Source organism: Ambystoma mexicanum, chromosome 1p (genome assembly GCF_040938575.1).
Source record: "Ambystoma mexicanum isolate Mex_15411 chromosome 1p, UKY_AmexF1_1, whole genome shotgun sequence".
NCBI classification, from domain to species: Eukaryota; Metazoa; Chordata; class Amphibia; order Caudata; family Ambystomatidae; genus Ambystoma; species Ambystoma mexicanum.
The window spans coordinates 1,088,954,639-1,088,976,394 of NC_090921.1; the positions used below are offsets into that span (position 1 = coordinate 1,088,954,639).

The 21,756-nt window shown below is 45.5% G+C and overlaps 1 protein-coding gene across 2 annotated transcripts in view; it reads right to left on the reverse strand.

Annotated features, from left to right (window-relative positions):
- NR1I3 (nuclear receptor subfamily 1 group I member 3) overlaps nt 1-20,892 on the reverse strand; it is a 994,139-nt gene extending 973,247 nt beyond the window's left edge. The window contains exon 1 of one of the 2 annotated variants that reach the window (XM_069604681.1): nt 20,764-20,879. The gene's annotated coding sequence lies outside the window, so the exon portion shown is untranslated. Of the gene's footprint in view, nt 1-20,763 lie in introns of both variants that reach the window. The other variant, XM_069604680.1, reaches the window with a different exon arrangement.
- Nucleotides 20,893-21,756: the final 864 nt, after the last annotated feature.

Consider the following 21,756-nt stretch of genomic DNA (forward strand, 5'->3'; position numbering starts at 1 on the left):
GCAGTAAGGAGACTAGGGAGAGGGCAGCATTGAAACCCTGATTAGGACCGGGCGGGATCTGGGGAGACTCCATCAGGAAGAACCAAACCGGACCAAACTAAGTGGGCAGGGAGTGAGAACCAGAACCAGAGGAGGTGAAGGGACAGACCCAGGGACCCTAAGGGCCCAGGGGTTGGGGTAATCCATATTGGAGGAAAGTCCAGAAGAGGGCCGCAAACGCTGTGAGGGGCCTGAGCTCCATGCTATGGAGTGTCAAGCAGAAAGTGAGAGTCCCACTCCATGTGCCTAGGCTTCTGGGCGAGCACCAGCCATACCTGAGGCGTGTACAATATATAATACAGGGGGCCACAATCTGTCCCGAGTCAGGAGGCAGAGGAGAGAGGGTCATTACCCAAAGATCAGTTGTGGGGTGACACAGGGAAGTCCTCCCAACAGGTAAGCCACACTTAGCTTGATGGAGCCCTCCAGGCGGGGAAGCAATATCCTGTCTTTACACTGACATTTTAAAGGGGCACGGTGAGACAAGGGACAATCCCCACACATCAGGAGGGTAGCAGGGAGAAGTTTCCATTTGGCAGGGCGTGGAGCAGCAGAGAACAGATAACCCCATAGGAAGGAACGTGACAAGTTACAATGTTCAAGCCCAAGGGAAAAGACCAGCCGCCTTTACCCTTAAAGGGCTCAAGGAAACCTCTTGAGAGCACCTCCAGAAAATGTGGAGTAAAGAAGTAACCTTCCCCAGGGAACTCTAGTGTCAGAAGCAAAGGGACCAGGGAGGAAGTTCATGATCAACAGGTGATGCACTCACTCCTCAAACAATATTTCACAGACTTTGAGGACAAAATTGCGGACACAGATCAAAAACAAATGACAATAATGAGAGAAGATCTGCCCGCTGCGCTACAAGAGATAAAACAAGATGTGAACAAAATGGAGGAAAGGTTTGACACAAACGAGAAAGCCATAAAAGAACTGACAGAGGACACAAGGAAGATAGAAACATGGGTAGAACAAATGGCAACAGCAACCCATAACTTGGAGCTTCAGACTGAAGACTTAAAAAATAGATCACAAAGATCAAACATCCGGATCAAAAATATGCAAAGGATGTGCCAGATAAAGATCTTGAAGCAGTGGTAAAGGGCATCTTTGAAGATCTACTTGATTCCAAGGAGAAACCAGAAGTCAGATTGGACAGGATTCACAGGAGTCGGCCAGCGTAGAGGGGAACGTGGGGGATCGCCCCAGAGATGTCTTGGAGGCTTTGCAAGATCACAGAATCAAGAAACAGATCCTATAACTGTCAAGAAGAGCCAAGCAAATAATCTACAATGGGTCGGAGCTGTCACTCTTCCAAGGCTTATGTCAGACAACTCTGGCCAAAAGGAGAAAAATGGCACTTATAGAGAAGGATATTCATTACAGATGGACATTTCCATTTGGTATGGTGTTCGAATGGCAGGGCAGGAAACACTGGATCACTTCCAGTGAAGAAGGAGCGAGGATCTTGGGGATCGAGGAGGAAGACCAGGAGACTAGGGCACCGCAAGCAAAGGACCAAGTGGGGCACAAAAGCTGGGAATGGTCAACTGTGGTGAAACCAAAAAGAAACAAGAAGGGGGATATCACCCCCAGTTGAAAGGCCCTGCTATTTGAAATAACGAGGATGAGGACAACCATTAGCGAAGAGCAGAGCTAGGAGAAAAGATTGTAGAGGTACAAAGGGCTAATCAAGCATTATGCCTGGACAGGGCGAATAAAGGGAAAACAGAGGGGGTACCGAGGGGAGGGGGCAGTAGGGAAGGAATCCAGAATGAGTTGGGGAAAACCTGCTGGGGCTCAGGCTGGGGTGTCTAATGGGCTCAATCACTGAGCGGGAGATTCGGCGGAGGGCTAGAGACTGGTTGAGCTACTCCAGCCAAAGGTAGGGGAGGGGGCAAGGGGAAAACGGGAGGGAAGAGGGACGGGGGGGAAGGGAAGGAGGAAGACCGACCAGTGGTGGGGAAGGGAACACGGAATAGTTGGAAAAACCTTTGAAAATGGCAAGCCCCAATAACTTAAGAATGATATCGCTGAATATAAGGGTCTGAACTCTCTGGTGAAGAGGAAGAAATTGGAGAGATATGTATGGAGGGAAGGACCAGATATAATCACACTGCAGGAATCCCACGTACGGACACGGGACAGGCACCACCTGAGGTTGCAAGGATACCTCAAAATGTACCAGTCCACAGACAAGAACAAGAGGGCGGGGGTGTTGATAGCCTTCCGGAATACTCGGAACCTTAATGTCGCGGAAATAGACAGAGATGCCAATGGGAGATACATAGCAGTAAACCTGAAAGGCAGAGGGGAGGGGTAACTCTAGCTACCATCTAGTCCCCAAACACAGGTCAGGGGACCTTTCTTCAACTCTCCTTGGTTAGACTAAAGAAATTTGCGAAAGGCCCCATAATATTAACATGGGGCTTTAACATGGCATGGGATCCAAGAAAAGATAGATTGTCAAAAACCAAAGGGATGCAGGGGAGACACTCAAAGGAATTAGTAGAAAAAGTAGAGAGGCTAGCCCTAGTTGATGTATTGAGGGAGAAAAAAGGGGATCACACATTTTCTTCTCATGTTCATCATTCATCATCATGAATAGACTGTGGACCTCCAGGAAACTCCTGGGTTGGGTTAGGGCCATGGAGGGGGGGGGCAATACTTGTATCTGACCATGCTCCTCTGACGGTGCAAATAGCCAGAAAGCCAGGTCGCTGAAAATTGACGTATCCAGTGCATCTGTTTAAGGACAAGATTTTGTGGAGGGAATTTAATGAGGAGATGAGTTTCTTTTGGGGACAATAAATTAGCAGAGATCTCAGGGCAAATGAGGTGGGATGCATTCAAGGCAACTATTAGGGGAGAATTATTGAAATCAAGGCCCGTAGAGGCAGGAAGCTTAGGCTGCTGGAAATACACTCTTTAATTTTCCTTTCAAGTTTAATAGCCAGTATGGGCGTGGGAGCCAGCAGGTCAATGAGAAAGGAATAAAGAGCAATAAAGGCCCAACTGGAAATTATACAGGCAAGGGCGGCAGAAAAAGCACTTGTGTTTTTAAAACAGATGCTGTACGTCAAGGCCAATAAAGCCGATAGACTTTTGGTCAGGATGTTGAGAAGGGAAGAGCAGGCTAAAACAATCATCAAACTAAAGGTGGAAGGGGGGGGGGTACTAGTACGGACACCAAAGATATTGCTCGAGAGTTCTCAAGGTTTTATACAGATTTAAATAGCTCAGCAAATCCCACGGGACAGAGTGAACAAGAATACTTAAAATCAAGGGACGTAGTTCAAATAACAACTCAAGAAAAAGAAGCTCTAGAATTAGAGATCACATTGGAGGAGGTGCAGAGGGTCATCATGCCTCTGCCCAATAATAAGCCCTCGGGACCGGATGGCTTTAATACGGAATTCTATCAAATGTTTAGGTAAACACTGATTCCAAATTTTGTCCCACTATTCAAACGAAATGGGGCACAAGGGTAAAATAACAGCAACCATGGAAGAGGCAAAGGTTGTCCTCCTCCCTAAAGAAGGCAAAGATGCGACGGACTGCAGATCGTATGGGCCAATAGCTTTAATTAGTACGGATACGAAGATTTTTACAAAAGTCCTGGAAAATCGCCTGAATCAAATTCTTCCAAGTATAATTAGCCCAGATCAGTAGGGGTTTATTAGGGGCAGGCATACTAGCGATAACACCAGGAGGATAGCCCACCTCATAGAAAAGGTCAACAAAAAGAAGAACCCAGCGACCTTAGTAGCCTTGGACGTAGAGTGGCGGTTCCTGTTCATAACAATGAGGCAAATGGGCTTTGGGGAGAAATTCCTAACAATGATTAGGGCCAACTACCAGAATCCAATGATAGGGGTATCAATTAACGGTCACTTATCTGAACCCATCAAGGTCAAAAGGGGTACAAAACGGGGAGGCCCCCTTTCCCCCTTGGTCTACGCTATTTACTTGGAGCCACTCTTGGAAGCAATAAGGGCAAATGGGGAGATAGGGGGGTTACATTTGGGGGAAGGGTCCACTAGGTAGTTGCTTTTGGTGATGACATGCTATTGACTCTGAGGGATCCAGAAGGCTACCTGAGAGCAATGGAAAGAGAGAGGAAATGCTTCGGGAAGGTAGTTGGGTTAAAAATAAATCCCCCAAAATCTGAAATATTGAACCTCACAATACCAAAAGAGACCAAGGAGGGGCTCAAGGGCAGCCTTCCATATAAATGGGTTGAGAAATATATAACCTACCTGGCTATAACGCTAACTAAAACGGTGGAGAAACTATTTGTGGTCAACTACACACCTCTGCTAGAAGCTATCAGAAACAAGCTGGTGGACTGGGGTCCATTAACGGTAATCTGGATGGGTAGGATTAACATGCTGAAGATGGTAATTCTTCCACAGACGTTGTATTACTTTATGACTCTCCCTATCCAGGTCCCAACCTATTTTTTTTTCGAGCTGTCCAAAAACATACAGGAAGATTTATTTGGAATAATGAAAAACCAAGGATGGCCAGGAAGGCGATGATGATACCGAGAAATAGAGGGAGGATTAGGGGAACCGGACCTGACAACATATTTCAGGACAGCTCAGATAAGCATTATGAGGAACTGGTTGAAAGATGATCGGCGGAAAATATGGCGGTCAATGGACAGGGCAATAATCAGTGAAAACATTGAAGAGGTAATGTGGAAACCGAAGGGAAACGGGCCAAAATAAATGTACTACAGAAAGATACTGACAGTGGGAGGCGATTCCTCGGATGAAGTGATAAGACAGGCCCAAATGACTACATTTCCGTTGCCATTCACCCCAATTTTTGATAATCAAAGTTTCACCCCACGCCACAAGGAAAGGAGCTTTGAGGCATGGTGGGAGGGGGTCTGCCTAAAGAATCGGGACATGTTCAGGGGATCAGAAGTTATGTCATTCTCCCAATGCAAGGAGGACTTTGGACTGAAAGAGTCTGAGAGATTCCGATATTTCCAGATAAGGCACTTGTTCATGCAATCCTCTATTAAAGGGGAGGGAACACGCGTATTAACCCCCTTTAAGAAATACCTAACATCGGATTCCAGAGATAAACATTTAGTGGGGGCAATCTATGCTTTAATTAAACAAGGGAAGATACAAAGGGAAAGGAAATACATGACGCTTTGGGACGGAGTCACCGGCCAAGAGATAGAACCAAGAGATTGGCAGCAGTTGTGGGCTAATATACCAAAGTTAACAACATCCCTCCAAATCCAAGCAATATGGATAAAATGTATGTTGCAATGGCATTTAACCCCTGAGAAATTACATACATTTTACCCCTCAGTGTGGAATCTCTGCTGGAGACAGTGCGGAAAGTTGGGGTTCGGGAACCAAATCTGGTGGGAATGTCCAGACATCCAGGAATATTGGAAGGTAATAGGGGAAGCACTAGGAGACGCATTGAGTCTGAAGGAAAGAGGCAATGGCGGTCTAGCAATACTGGTGCTGGGGGGACAACTGCAAGAACTATCATCCAGGGCAGAGCGGAAAATTGATGTAGTATTGATGATGGCAGGGGCACTGGGGGTGGCGCAAAAATTGAAAGCAAAAGACCCTCCAACCGAATATGAATGGGTGGGAAAAGTCTGGAATGCTGTCCTACTGGAATGGGCTACTTACTCTCTTCAAGTTAATCAGCAAGGTTTTCAGGGGGACTGGGCACAGATTATGGGGTTTCATCAAAAGGGGTCAAGGAGGAACTGGTGCCCGAGGAATATGAGACTGTTAGGCCTGGTGGAATGATCCTGGTTAACTGCTGTCAGGAGGTTATGACATAATGGACTTCAAAAGGAAGCTTCTCCATCGATGGCCGGACTCTCGGGGGGTTGGGGAGGAGTGGTTTGAGTGGGGATACAATTGTTTATAAAAGTTGTGAAAATGTAAATAAAATGTTATATGGAAAATAAAAGTAATAACATGCAGATTCCTGCTCACATGAGTTCAACTTCAGAAGTGCACAAATTAAAACATTGGGCCTCATTACAAGTTTGCTGGTCCGGGAACTACGGTACTAGTAAGCATGCCGGTACCGCAGTTCCCAGACTGACAAACTACGAGTTCTGCTAGCGGGTGCCTTTGCAGACACCAGGACTGGCCTGCTGGCCGTAACGACACCCATGAGCAGTGCATGTCGGATGCACCGGCACCATTTGTAACAGTGCTGGTGCATCCGAACTCCCCATTCCCATTGAGCCCTATGCGGCTCAAATGGGAATGGGGAGCATTCTGTTCCGGCGCCCGCGAAAGTGCAATTACCGGGTCCGGTAGGGCCGTAATGACCCAGTAATTGCCCATTCGCAGGTGCTGGAAATGTTTGTAAGTTTGGCGCAGCTTGCCAGTTTTACCGGCAAGGCTACCGCCAAACTTCTAATGAGGCCCATTGTACCATAAACAGTTCCTTGTTAATTACCAGCTGCAGTGTGTCACAGAAACCTCCCCTGCAAGCAAGGAATTTGAAAAGCTTTTCAGAGCTTTAATTACGTGCTGCAGTGTGCAAGGGTGCAGACGAAGGAGAGTGACACACAGGTGGCACAGTGATTGCTATAGACTTTTATTTAGTGAAGAAAATAAAGAGAAAACCTAACTTTCCCTATCTTTAAGAAGGGTTTCTCTGCGTTAACTAAAACACTAGGGTTCTATTAGAATGTCCGTGTAAATCAACAGTCCACCGTCCTGTGTCAAAAACTCTACTTTTGTCCCTTACACTTTAAACTAAACTAGAGATAAAGTAGACCTTCTTGGTCCAGAGGAATGACTCCCTTCTTCTGGCCTGGGTATAAAAGTTTACTTCCAGGTTTTGGCTGCTTCTTATGGGAATGGCTCCCTTCCCCGGGTCAAAATTGTTCTCCAACACAAAAGGCAAAGTTCAAGCACTTCTCCTTAGCACGCACACTGCCTCTCTCTTAACATTTGGTATCAGAAAGTCTTTACAACTTTGGTTACCAAGAGAATGACTCCCTTCTGGTATCTTGATTGAACAATTCAACACAACCAGGGGCAATTACTCCCTTCCCCTGGTCTCTTGGTTACCAGGAGAATGACTCCCTTCTACTGGCATCTTGACTTTGGAGTTTGATACAAACAGGGAGAATGACTACATTCCCCTGGTCTCTTTCCACTTGGTTGCACAGTTCAACAATACCAGGTGAGAATGACTCACTTCCGCTGGTCAGCCCTTTAACTCCTGTACCTTCCGTTACTTCTCTTGTGGGCTGAGGTCTGACTTCGGTCTGCTTGGTTCTCTCGTGGCTTCTGCAGGCTTCTCCTGCACTGCAGCAGCTGTGCGGATTCTGTTTTTCCACAGTATGCGTACCCGTTACAGACTTTGTGTTCCACCTCTTCTGCAAGGTCGTGGTACTGCTTCGCCAAGGGTCCTCCAGTGTCGGACCCGCTCGGGATGCCGTCTGCTTCTTTTCAGCATCCCTGTCTACAGACGCTTGCATCTTCCGCGCCGTGCAGCTCCTCTGCAATTTGGTCCTCCTAGGAGGTCTTGACAACATAGTAAGTCCTTCGTTCCTTTTTATGATGAATGGGCAAAGATCACTAGAATGCGCATTTAAGTCCTCACAAGTGCTCTTAATTCTTCCGAACTGCCTCCTTGTCCCAGTCCTTGATAAGTGTATCTTTATGGGGACGTCACTACTCTTCCTCGTCTCAGTAGATGTTACATTTTCTGACCTACAAAGATGCACGGAAGTGTGAGATATTGGATTGGAGCTTAAGGAATAGGGAGGTCTACAGGGTATGGGTGAAGGGATGGTATACCACGTTCTCTGGAGATGTTCTCCATTGTCCACAGAGGGGAGTTTTCTTCCCATGAGATTCACCCGCTGACTACCAGCCCAAGGAGGACTATCAGGTACTGGCCTCACCACCCTGGCCTCATGGGAAGGGGCTCCCCCTCGGGGAGAAGTAATGACATCTCAGGATTCGTCACAAGTGACAGCTGAGATTCTCTCCGCTGACTCAAGCAAGAGGCATTGTAATGTCGCAAATGAAGCGTAATAACTGACCACAGAGCATTTGTGATGTCATTTTATTTTTACAGGTCAGTTGTGATGTCACAACTAGTCTGTAATAAGAACATTCTTTTGAGGCTTTTATACAGATATTGCATGTAGCCATGTATTATAAATTAATTAATACAAGCCAGCCCACTGGACCAGGAGGTGGATTGGCAGTCATTAGTTGTCAGAACCTTACTGTAGCTAGACTCCACTGTATTCCTGTCCAACAGATTTAACTCCTGCAAATAGCCACATCACCATCGGAGAATGAAACCCTCTATTTCCTTATTATCTACTACCCTCAAGGTTAGGATACTCAGCTCCCCTCTCTCCTGACTCATTTAGCAGTTGCACTATAAGATACTTTTAGAAATCTCATCATTTTTAAAATAGGTGATAGAAACTGTCAACCTGACAAATTGCAGGTTTGCCTGCCGGAGCCGATGTGCCCAACATGTCTGACCCTGCCGGGCACAGCGGTCATGGTGGGCAAAGCCGTCACGGAAGCACTGGCACTGTTGAGAACGGTGCCGGTGCTTCCGTGCCCCCACTCCCATGGGAATGGGGATTAACAAAATTACTGGCACCTGACTTCCTGGCCGCAGGACTTGTAAGAGCCCAGTGGCACCGGGAAGTCAGGCCCTGGTAATTTTTTTACAGGTCCAGTAGCAACCCGACGGTAGCCCCGGCAGCATTTCCGCCGGACCTGTAATGAGGCCCACAGTCTTTTATCAAGCTTGGAGGGTGGACATTTTACTCAGAGGATCAATGGACCAACCTGTTTAGTAGATCCACACTAGATTTAATCTACTGTGGTGGTGAGATCTTTTCTTTTGATCCCCCATTCGGCTCTGTCACTGTGACAAAGACTTTATATTCAATAAAATCCCCTCTAACAATTCCCACAGTTCACAAACGAAAGTGGCAAAAAACACAAAAAGAAAAACGTTAATTTCTAGCTACTCTGGGTGGAGCTGCAAGAAACGCAGTTAATGCCGATGTGTCCCTCTCCACACAGCATGAAAGAGCACTCATACAACTTCGATGGTACGTAGTTTACCCTCACAGCCATAAGAACAGAATCACCAACAAAATGAGACACCTTTGAACGAGCATGGCGCTCTCCCTATGCTTCAACATCTGGATTGACTTGCATACAATTTTCTCGAAAAAAACAAAAGCTCAATTCTGCAGAAAAAGAGAAAATATTTCCAAGAAAACCTTCTCACTTCATCATCACTGCAAAAAAACCTCTTTATAAATTGATGGGAGAATTTCACAATCCGCCTGGAATGATGGATGAGAATAGTCCTTCCCAAGAGGTGTGTAACAATATTTCTCATGAAAATAAAAATCCATAAGGACGTTTTATTTAAAACAACCTCCATGACATCACATACTGAACCACTGAAGAAAAATAGACAAAATGTTAGTCGCAATCAGAAATTGAGCTTTTTTAATGCCTTTTGTATTTAGAATACTCTAATTTGGTCGCTTCTAGAAAACTAGCAAGCTCACACAGAGATGTCTCCCCTGTTAAGATGTTCAAAGAAATAGTTGTAGCCCCCCCACAGCCAGGACAAGAACATAAAAAGGTACTAAATATTTTATTAACAAATTGTGATTCATCTGAAGATTTAAAAATAGCTTTTGTATCCCCCATTATATGAAAAACCCTGGCAAATTTAACTAACATATCCCGCGACAGGTTAATTTCAAATATTCCATACTTGGGAAAACTCTTGGACAAGGCAGTCACCACACAACTACAGAGCTATTCAGAGCAATTAGACTACTTATATCATTATGTGTGTTTGGTCCCGTGCACAGAACCGAAGATGTGTGACTGCTAGGTTAGATTATCTGAGATTGAGGTGAATGTTGACAGTGTCGTGCACCGGCCATGACACGGCCGACATGTACTAGACATTTTGTCTGGATTTCTCCACAAGAGCCATGTGGGACAATGACCAGGAAGCTGCTTCTTCGATCCCCAGGACGCAACACCTTCCTCCCAGGGAAAAGGGGGGAGGTCACCTTGGAACCTGTGCTTCAAGAAAGCCACACTCACACCAGGGTGCTCAGTCCTTTTCAAAAAAACAAAAATGGGAAGGGAATGGTCTTAGAGTAACACAAAGGAAAGGGTAGGCCAGGAGAGAGTGCCACCATCTTGGTTGCTGCTAGGGCTCGCTACAACTTCATTCCCTCCCCAATTCCTGCAGAGAAAGAGCTCTCGTTATGCTGTCAGAAGGCAAAGGGGTTTGCTACAGCAGCCTGAATAGGAACTCTGACAACAGGCTTGCTTTCCACTAATTAATCCCCTGTAACATTTGCCTCTATGAGGGGGGAAACCCTTCCCTATGTGGATTCATCTTTGGACTCCGTTGAGAGTACAGGCAATTTCAAAGTCATCTGCCATCGAAGTGACAACAGAAGTCTCCAAGACAGAGGCAAGCTTTGTCCCCCAACCATCCGCATGAGACAGTGGGGGTGACATTGCTGTGGACGAAGTCCTTGCTGCTGCCTGTGTACTGTAACCAGGATGTTGCTCACTGGAGGTGAAGGAACCCCTGCAGGCGCCAGACACTTCCTCGAGAGGAAGCGCAGAACCGTGGTTATCCTCAGAAAAGCAAATCCTGGAACCCTGAATTGGGCCTCTCAGCAACTCAGAAGTCCAGAAGCAGATGGGCCACTATTTACTGCCTCCAGACATCTTGGAGCCGGCTCGGCCCACTTTGAGCCGCTACAGGAGCAGCAGTAATGCTTTTGGCATAAAAAACAAAAGGTATTTGAAGAGGCACTGCCCCCCTGGTCTACCTTAAAGGACTAAAGTGACTTTTAAGCATCCCTTCTTTGGCTTTCAATTACATATCTTTTATCAGTTCCATGTGTTAATATCCCCCTCAAAAATCTCGCGATAGAAAAATATCGCCATATTTTTGCAGCGATATTGAGCCATGGAACCTGCGGGGGATACCCCCGCAACCCCACATTATTTTTAAATGTGCTGGGGACACCCCCGCAACTCCCGCTCTCACAAATTACCCCCCCAAAAAATATCGCCTATGGCGAGACAAACGACCATATGTACGGCGATATTTTTGCTGGGGATAATATGTAGGGATACCCTTTTATCATTGACTTTGCTGCTGAAATATTTTGACTGAATGCCCCCGATTATCAGCCCATGGGATGGGTATTTAGGGTTTACAAATTAGTTGTGTCCATAAATAGCTTTCACTTAAGTCCCTATTTTTTAGAACCTTGGTTGAGCATTCTTTTATTTCGGTAACACTGTACTATTGTTGGTGTTGCAACTGTATCAGCCCAAACCCCTCCCGAAGATACAGCCTGCACTACCAAACGAGGCGATGGATGCATACCCGTCGGGTTGTGCCCGTTTCACCTTTATGATTGGCATCACTGCTGTCTTAAGTGTGGGGCAGAGTAGGTGGTAGACATTTTGTCACAAGTATTGTTGAGTTTGCCAGCAGCCTTTAAAATGGTCAATCATACCATCATCCTATCACATACCCATGACTTATGTTTCTAGGGCAAGTGCTGGAAAATCTTGCCCCCTTCTTGAAAAGTTTGCTGCAGTGGCACTAAATTGTGAGGGTGCTTCGTTGATAGGCTTTTTCACTGCTACGTTTTACTTTTGTATCACTCCACTAATCTTATACGAACCTTTAAAGTAGATCTATTAATTAAACTAAATGGATAATAGCCAGCTAGTTTTAAAGTTAAAACCAGATAACTGGCAGCAAGCTCTTATTTTGCGGCACACGCTGTAGATCAGTGTCTGTGTGATAATAATCTTAAAATAATCCCCCCAAGAAATAGGATTTTGACGGTGGGGGCAGGACTCTGCACGCACCCTGCGGAGGTATGGCCCTCACACCAGCTGGGGAATGAACAAAGCTGTCAAATCTGGTAAAACCCATGAGCATCTTATTCGATAATACACTATCAAGGGAACCGCAGTGCCAGTGCCATGCAAAAGGGTTTTAATTTAAAATTTCGAAAAAGGATTTTTTTTCTTTCCTCGCCTTCGCAAGAAAGGTTCAAGGTGAACGTATTTACCGACTATGCTTCCTTTTCGAAATAGCTCTTCCCCAAAACAATTAGCGTACATTACTTTATCATCTTAGTTAGTGGTACTAGTTTTCAGGACCAAGAAGCAACTGTGTGGTGAACAGCTGTGCTGTATAAAACAAGACACACCACCATAACAACAAAGCATTGTAGCTCTGGGCCAAACCTTCTAGTCAAGTGGATTACAACGGTGAGATTCATGTTGCGCAGTACTGGGGAGAGTGGTGACCAGAGGCCCAGGTCAAATTTAAAAGTGAAAGCAGTTGTTAAGGGTGTAGATAAAGCAGTTCCCATTTCCAATGGGGGGGGCGGGGTGGTTAACCGAGTGAAAGGCATATTCACTCCAAATCAGACACCTTTTTTGTAATTCATACTTACTTTGTACAAACACATTGGAATGATGCATTTACACCTTAAATTGCTCTTCGCATCAGGCAGTCAAAATGTTAAAGCTCACACCTGTGGCATTGCTCTGCTACTTCCACTGATCCAAAAGATCTATGGGACACTGGGGGGTGAAGGGGGGGGGAGCAAGCAGGGGCTGCTTGGACCAATGTTTCTTATTTTTTGTTGGGAGCACTTTTACCTTTTTTTGTTTGGAGTATTTGACTTTTATATTGCATAACGATGGTTGGCATGACACTTATCTGTAATGCTGTGGGTGACCCCGGAGCACCCCAACTATCTACTTCCAATGACAGACTCGCCTAGCGGTAACAATTGTTTTCTGAACAAGAAAAGAAACAAATCTTACTAGGACAGAACTAACTTGTCCCCGCTGATAAATGTCTAACAAGAGCTTATGGTCCTCGGAAACACATATGTCAGGGTGGAACCCATACTGTAAAGCGTGGGAGCAAATATGGCAGTCAAGATTTCCCCGTCTTTGCTCCCAATCAATCTCTCAGTTGCTGTATTGCTCAGAATCCTGCTGCAGGCGTAACACAAAGGCCTGTGGGCAAACATTTCTTGTACCCCATTTACTTCCCACATTTCCCCTGATCTTTAGTTTAAAATATTTATACCATGCCTCAGGTGGCCCAGAAGCATACGGGCGCACCAATGGTGACACATGAGGTTGTATATAACAAGAACAATATACATACAAACAAGGCAAGGCAAACAGGTATGTGTTGGGGATCACAAAAGACATTGGGCCTCATTACGACCCTGGCGGAGGACCATGGTGCAATTTGCACCATGGTCCATGGCGCAAAGCTGCCAACTCCGCCATGGGGGTTGGCGGACTTACCGCCCCATTCCGAGGTTGGCGGGGCGGTAAGTCCCCAATTCCCATTTACCCTTCCCCATTCCCATTTTTGCCCCATAGGGTATAATGGGAGTGGGGAAGGCGTTAATTACGCCACCATAAATTACGGTGGCGTAATTAACAACAAGTCCCGTAGCGCCATGGATTTTTCCGCCGGCGAAAAGCAGGCGAAAAAATCACCATGGCGCTACGGGAACTCGTAGTCTGGCGGAAAGGTATGCCATGCTTTACGCCGGCGTAAAACCCTTTCCGCCAGGGTCGTAATGAGGGCCATTATCTGAATAGAAGGGCGTTTAGCTTCTTCCTAAACAGATCTGTTGATTTAATTTCTCTCAAATCTGCGGGGATAGCCTGCAAAGAATGCACACTTGCTGACCCGAGTGGGTTTACATCTTGGCACCATCAACAGATTGGTGTTGCTGGATCTCAATGTTCTGACAGTAGGTTTGCTCCTCGGAGCCTCCACCAGATACACTGGACTAATACCCACCAAGCATATGTGGCTAATCAGCAGTAGACGATATTCAGTCCTGGCCTCTAAGGGGAGCCAGTACAGTTCTCGCCTTGCATCCGAGATATGTTCTCTCTGTTTCAAGCCTGATATGATCCTCAGTGCACTGTTTTGTACTACTTGCAGTCTAGCACAGTCATCTTTGCATATCCCAATTACAAGACTACTACAATAGTCCAGAGCCACTGATAGCCCTAACCGTCTCATTGTTCGATTTAATAAGATACGGTTCTGTGATAGCAACTTAATCTAGTAGACAGAGTCAGAGACAAGACTATTCACCTGGGCACGTATGTGAAGGCTTTGATCCAGGTATATCTCTAGAGTTTTTACTTTAGATTTGGTGGCAATCTTGCAGCCGGACACCCGAAAATGCCAGTTTTCCGGTCCAAGCTGTGATATTTTGTTTTCTGTGCCAACGACCATCAGCTCAGTTTTTTCATTGTTAAGTGCTAATCCACTTTTGAACATCCAGGCCTGTAACAGCCCATACACATTGTCGATGTCCTCAACGTCCTCATAGCTTCCGGACAATTGCGTGTCATCCACATAGTTCGTAAAACGTATACCTTTATCTTCCAGCATATTCAAGAGAGGGACTGTAAAGATATTATACATGGATGGCGAGAGGCACGCACCTTGTGGAACCCCACATTGCAAAGGGGCCGGTGTAGCCTCTGCACAATCCCTACAGACCCCAATCAGTCGATTGCTGAGAAAGGGCTTTATCCAGGCTGCAGCTTTATCTGAAAATGCAGCGATTTCTTTTAACCTTGTGATTAATAATGGGTGGTCCACCAAATCAAACGCAGCGGACAGGTCCAGCAGCATGAGAATGGTTGGTTGTCCTTTATCAATAACTTGAAGCATTATCAATAACTTGAAGCAAGCCGGATTAAAAAAAACAGAAAGACGTTTCTGTGCAGTACCCTTGCCCAAAGCCTGACTGCCATTTGTTCAACATGTTATGATTATTTAAATACTTTAGTGTCTGCTTATATGCCACACAATCTAATATTTTAATTGAAAAGGTGTTTTAGTAATGGGCCTATGGTTAGATGGCACCAGGGGGCTTAAACCTGTTTTTTTTAAAGTGGGGGTAATCGAGGTGTTTTTGTTTAGCTCATCTGGTACATAGCTCTCCTTGAAGGATGCATTCACAAATTTAGTCAAATTCCCTATCCTGGAGGGAGCGCAGGCTTTAATTCTGACTGCCGGACAAATATCGCCTTTACAGTTAGTCGGCTTGAGTTTACTAATGATGTCTAACATCTCAGCTTCACTGGCTCCATATTGGGAAACGGGTACAGATCAAGTCCCTGTGTATTGTACACAAGGCCTTCTATGGGTTGGGGCAGAGTACATTCAACAGGAATTTCGCCCTTATGTTTCCAGTCGCGGTCTCCGTTCTCAGGACAGTGCACTCATTTCTGTTCCCAGGATTTGACTCCTCCGTGTTGGCGGCCGCGTCTTTTCTGCGGTGGCTGTCAAGCTATAGAATTTGTTACCTTGGTGGTTGCGGGTTATGGCAAACCACCTATAATTTCGGCGAGCTGTGAAAACGTTCCTATTTTAGGCAATGGTTGCTGATGGTTAATGTTCCGCTGGACCCGTTTAGCACCAAGATGCCTACGGGTGAAAACGCACTTAATAAATATTTTTAACATAACATTTTGCCCGAAGAGCCCTCTTGCAGTCACATGAGAAGACATATGAGAGGAATTAATGTGTATCGATTTCCTGATTCCCCCACTCCCTTGAGATTGGACTTCTCTAAAGAAGAAAGTTGGAATTTGTTCCAAAATTCATAATGGGGCACTGTCATGAATCAATGTATTTTAAAACATTGAAATAATTACCCAGTGGCATCTGGGAGAACATTACAGACTTTTAATAAAACAAAACATGGCAAATAGCACTAAAAATAAGCTTCCACTTAGGCCACAGGTGTCAGGACCCTCGCCCAAAACCACCTCTGGTAAACCCATTGGCCAGGTGGAGTCAGGACTCGGGCCTCTAGAGCCTGGCATCCTCTTCCAAACCCTCTTGGGGCAAGTCCTGGCACCTATGGCGCCAGGCTCATACACCATGAAAAACAATGTGCTTGGGAACTACTTTATTGTGTTGTCAGCCAACATGGAGGCATCCACATAGCTTGGTTCCTAAGAACCAAGCTATGTGGTCTAGTGTTTTGGGTGTTGTAGCCTAGGGACTACTTTACCTGGAATATTTTGTTGGGACTATTTAAACCACACCCGAGCAAGACAACATGCTTTGCGTTACTTTGCAGCTTGCAACGTGACGCTCACCGTGTCCAGCTATACCGCGAACCTCGGAGAAGCAGAACCTGCATGGAGACGAAACGAACACCATTAGCAGCAGCATCTTACCTGCAGTCTTCATCTTTAGTTACTCGCAGCTCCTGAGAACAGCTTTCCTTGGATTTGCATGCCTCCCGGACTGCACGACCTGAAAGAGGAAGATAGAGGCAACATTAAGAAAGCAGAAGAGACATTGCAAATTACGAACTGCTCAAAAGGCTTACCTGGCTGGAAGCCTCTCGGCTGGCACCACTCTGGAAATTCCACATGCGCTGAAGAACACCACGACCTGCAAGGAAAGAAGACAAAACAGGTTAGCAAAGGCAAGCCATCGCAGTGCTGCACATAGCGCTTACTTACCGCATCATAGCGCTCCTAAAGCACCATCATTTACAAGCGGGGCTCAACCAAGCCAGTTCGCCATGCTGAAGCTCCGCTTACCTAAGGGAGAAGAAGAGACATTATTAAACAAAGAGAGGCATGCAGGATAGCAACAATACTAAAGCACAGCATAAGACCTACCTGAACGATATGAAACGGGCCGGCGTCAGTGAAGTAACTGGACCGCACACGCCCACGAAAGATAACGCACCCCTGCAAAGAAGGCAGGACGGAGAGCACGCCTATCTCTACTACAAGGTGAGGAGAGGGCCCCTGAGGGGCTGAAATCATGCAGGGGTAGAGGGAGGATACTTACCCCGGTCGGCCTGTCTTGAACACAGTCCTCCTGTATTTTCAGGCAGAACCTTCCCCGCAGACCACATCTGGGCAAAACTGAGAAGCATACCAGCGAGTAACCCGGCTGGGTGGCGTCCCTGTGGATACCAGGTGAACGTAACAACAGGGCAGACATCCTTTCCACTGTCTCGATGGTGCCATGGCTTATGCTACAAAGTCTTGACTGATCATGAAGGGCACTTTCTAAAACAATGAACACCATGGCTGCTGTTTCAATGTATCAATAATACACCTGATCGGAGGAAACATTTTTCAACTCTGAAGTGCAATGATACAAATCTGAATTTAACAATGTTACAATCAGTAGATATTTTACAATGACATTTAGACCCTTTGCATGGCACTTTCCTTCTTTGAATATAACTCCCTTTGTCTCTGCTCCATCGTTTATTTATTTTTTCTTTTAATTACTTGTTTTCCTTAAGTACCTCTCTTCCTGTCGATTTATGTGCTTTCTTTCCCTGTCAACTCATTGTTTCCATGTCCCGCCTTTCTTTCTGGACTCTCTTCCATCTATCTTTTTCCCTTTCTTCTTTGTTTCATTGTTTCTCCTGCATAATTTTTTATTGCGTTATTAGTGTGAAGCCTGTGTACATGGGCCAAAGTGCGGGAAGCGAGACATTTCCAGAGTGTTCATATTTTATGCTTAAGGCAACAGCTCCCTCTAGCAGTGACAAGTGAAGCAGGCAGTCTCTACTGCGCATGACTGCATCGGACAAACATACATCTGGCCTTTTATTATATTGTATGATATCATATGATATTCTGGTTTCTATAAAGATAAACCTTTCACACAATGGGGGTCATCACGAGTTAGGCGGTAAGGGGTTAACGGCACCGGTAAAGGTGCCGGAGCCGTCAACCCCTTACCGCCTCATTACGAGTTCTGCTCGCGGGACCCGCTAAGGCTGCCTGGTAAAACCAGGCGTCCTTAGCGAGTCCCGCGAGCAGACTAGGGTGGTAACAACGGGCCCGTTATTAAATGGCCTGTTATTAGCATCCTCCCCATTCCCATTGAGCCCTATGGGGGTTCGAATGGCAATGGGAATGGGTTCCTTGAATGAGGAATTACTGGGCCCTCCAAGGTCGGAATGGCCCGGTAATTGCTCATTCAAGGAACCCGGACCTGGTACCCGGCAAGGGGGTAGCCATGCCCCTAATAGCGGCATGGTTACCTCCTAACTCGTAATGACCCCCAATGTCTCAAAAATGAAATACATTAAAACCACGTTCAATTTAATTACTCATATAATTCATCCAATTCATAAAAACACACAAATAACATTCAAACAGACAATCAAAAAATGTAACACTGCAGAACTTCATGAGAATTCATTTCCTCTTCTTTAGCGGTAATCCTAACCAAAGTGACGGGTGATATTGCGTTAATTTAACATAAAATTCATCATAAAATGTAGCGTGGAATTTGTCATAAAAAGCGTGCTCTGTCATTTCATTCCTTCTTTCTTTCATTCTGGTCTTCAATCCTTCCTTCCTTTGATACTCTTGAAGATTGATTGCTTTATTATATTACATACATTTTCTTACCATTTCCTCTGCCTGTGTTGAATTACTTCCATGTATCACATTTCTTTTGTCAATTTCTTCTCACGTATTTCACTTTCCTTCAGTCTTTTTCTCCCTTTGCTTCTTTCTTTCCTCTACATTGTCCTTTCTTTTGTTCCTTTTCCCTGCTCTCTTTTTTGATTGAACTGATAAACAGAACTATCCATCTCACGTGTAACTTTTGTCTCGCTGCTGTCAATTATCTGAGGAGGTATTAAGAAAATCTGATTAATCAAACTGTCAATCTTATTTCTGAAAAGGAAGACCAACCTTGCTGCCTACTCCTAAGCATTGTGGCGTGTTAATATGCCTTTGTACTGAGCCAAATCACCACCGTAGTATTAACAGATTGGTTGGGCTGGTCTGCGGAGTGTCATGATGTGTGCCCACGGGGTTATCTATACCACAGTCAGCTGGAGGAAAGAAAATGTGGGGAAGATACTCGGGTGGGAAAGCCGGCAATAGATCTTAAGCAGCACGGGGAGGGAGGGATGCAGCGAAGGAAAAGTGTTTTGTGATAGTATGGATGCATGTCAGTCTTATTAGGTGGACCATAGCTGTGCAAAAGGTAGGAGTCAGATGTGTCCTAGAGTGTTGTGATATTTGCCTTTGATTGCAAGACACTTTGGGAGAATATTGATTGCAGTACTCACTATCAGCCAATGTTACGCCTCTGTACATACACTACACCCTTACAGCCTGGAATGAGAGAAAGGATGGAAGTATTACACCTGAAGGAAGACTGAAATGGTGTGCAATAGTTCACACTTTAACAAAACCATAACCCATGTGTTATGCCTCTTTCCATCCAGTCTCAGTGGAACTTATCTTCTCACATGTTTTGTTGCTGTAACGTGAGTCTTCTTATTAAGCAGCATATACCATCTGCATGGCCTACAGGAACCACGCCTGGAAATGCAACTGTGGAAAGTTTGGGGGGAAAAAACTAAAATGATCCTCTGTGTATTGCTTCAAGCATATATATTAATGTAATACTATGGCAATTTTCCCAAGTCACCATGGAAGCCTCTGAAATATACCAAGAAAAAAAGAATCACCAATAGCCTCATGTAATAGTGACCATTTATATGGCACACCCCACAGACGTACTAATCTTTTATGTCTAAAGGGGAGAAAGGAAGAGAGTGGGGAATGACTAAAAGATAGGGTATAATAACTAAAAATAAAGCATTGTGTTACAATATGAACTTCTGCTCTATGTAAAATGCCTTTTTCAGAGGTAACATTTCCATTAAGGAGGAATTAAAAGAATTGCTTAACGTCACGGAAAGGGTTGACACCTTATTGCTGTGACCATCTTTTCAGTGACAGGAAGTAAGGTTGTTCTTCCTTATGATGGGCAACGTTGTCAGTACGATTTGTCACATCTTCTAATGCATCGCCCACTAGAAAATTAACAGATGACAACAACTGAAAGCAAGTTAAACGTGAGGGAGACTGTGTTGTTTATTAATTGAAAAAGAAAAGTATTGAATGAACGAGACAAGAAGGTAAGGTGGGATGAATAGAAGAGAACGATAGAAATAGAGATATAGAAGGAAAGAAGGAAGGATCTTAATGCAAAATAAAGAAGGAAAGAAATATCACTGAAGAAAGAAAAAAAGCAAGACGGATAGAAAAGAAAAAGGAAGAAGGATAGAAAGAAAATCGGGAGGAAATATAGGAGTCGCGAATCCTGTGAAACGTATTAGACATGGGTACTCGGGGGGCACTGATAAGCCCCCAGACACGATCTTAAATGACTGGAATGAATTGCGTCAGTGCTTATTTTGTGCTCCCCTTCTCCTCCCCACGCGTGCTTCTATATGGTGATGTTCTGATTTTGTTTGCCCCATCACGGACTTTGTTCACCGTCACATCACAGTGGACGCTGAGACCCGGAGCCAATGTCAGCCTGGACTTCAGACTGGCTGGGTCTCCGAAAGGTACACACCCCGAGTTTCTGAAGCTTAGTATGCAGGTGGCCCCACGACAACACATGGCACCTACTGCACGCCGCAGCGGAGCCCATGCAGCACACCTGTGTGGTAAACAGAACTGTACAGGGACTGCGCTTGCTTAAGCTTTCCGAGCTACACTCCACAACAACTCTCTAAAAGTTATTGACGAGAATAATAATAAAGCCAGTCTCTCGACGGCCCCTTACCTGGACGCTGCTGCGGGTCCCCCCAGAATCCCGTCCTTCCAGGTCGCGAAACTGTTTTATGTCTCCACGTTGCGTTTGTTGATTTCTGTGGAAAGCCGGCCCCAAAGTTAGACTGTGCCCCTGTGGCGCGAGTTCCGGGGTGTGTGTGGGATGCGAGGAGGTGAGGGCGGACTCCTCCCACGGGAACAGCTGAGGTGCTGGAGGCGGAGGGGACGCGAAAAGTCACCTCCTCCTGGCCGGACTGACAGAACGCGGAAGAGACTCGGCGTCCGCACGCTGTCCGTTCTGCGTGCTTTGATGTACCTCTGTTCTAGTCTTTACCAGGTGTTTACAGGAAGAGGAGAGGACGCAGGCTGAGCGAGAATCCTGCCAGCGTGCCCCAGGAATGAAGGTGGACGGGTCTGGCGCTCTAGCGCTCTAGTATTCTGTAGTATACCTGTTTGAATGCGTAGACTTGTAACCACCTTTCACACACCAACCCAAGTGAGTTACACAACGAGCACGAAGCTGAAGAGTGCGCATGGCACCCGGCCATGGCAAGAAGTCACACGTCTGGACGAGTTATTTCGTGAATTTGGACAAAAGGGCAAACGTTTACTGGGATTTTATTCGGTTAGCTCTGGTTTCATTACAAGCATCCCGATTAAACAATTGATATCAATTAATTGCATCATTTTTACGGGTGATATTTGGGTTGCTCGACCTGCTTATTTTTTGCTCTAACTGGATAGTAGTGACGCCTGTTATTAACATCACTCACTACCATGCTTTCAACACTACAAAAAGTCTGCAGGAGAACTCGGTCGGATTGGCCTTTCGGCCCTCCCTGGAGAGTGGGGGCCGGTTTCCAGCCATACCTGGGCCAGTTTTAAAGAAAAAAAATGTGGGGAAAAAAAAGAAATTTGAAAAAAGAAAAATTCTTTAAAAAAAAAAAGAACACCTGCAATGGCATATTTCATCACAGCAAGGTAACACGTTACCTTGCGTTGATAA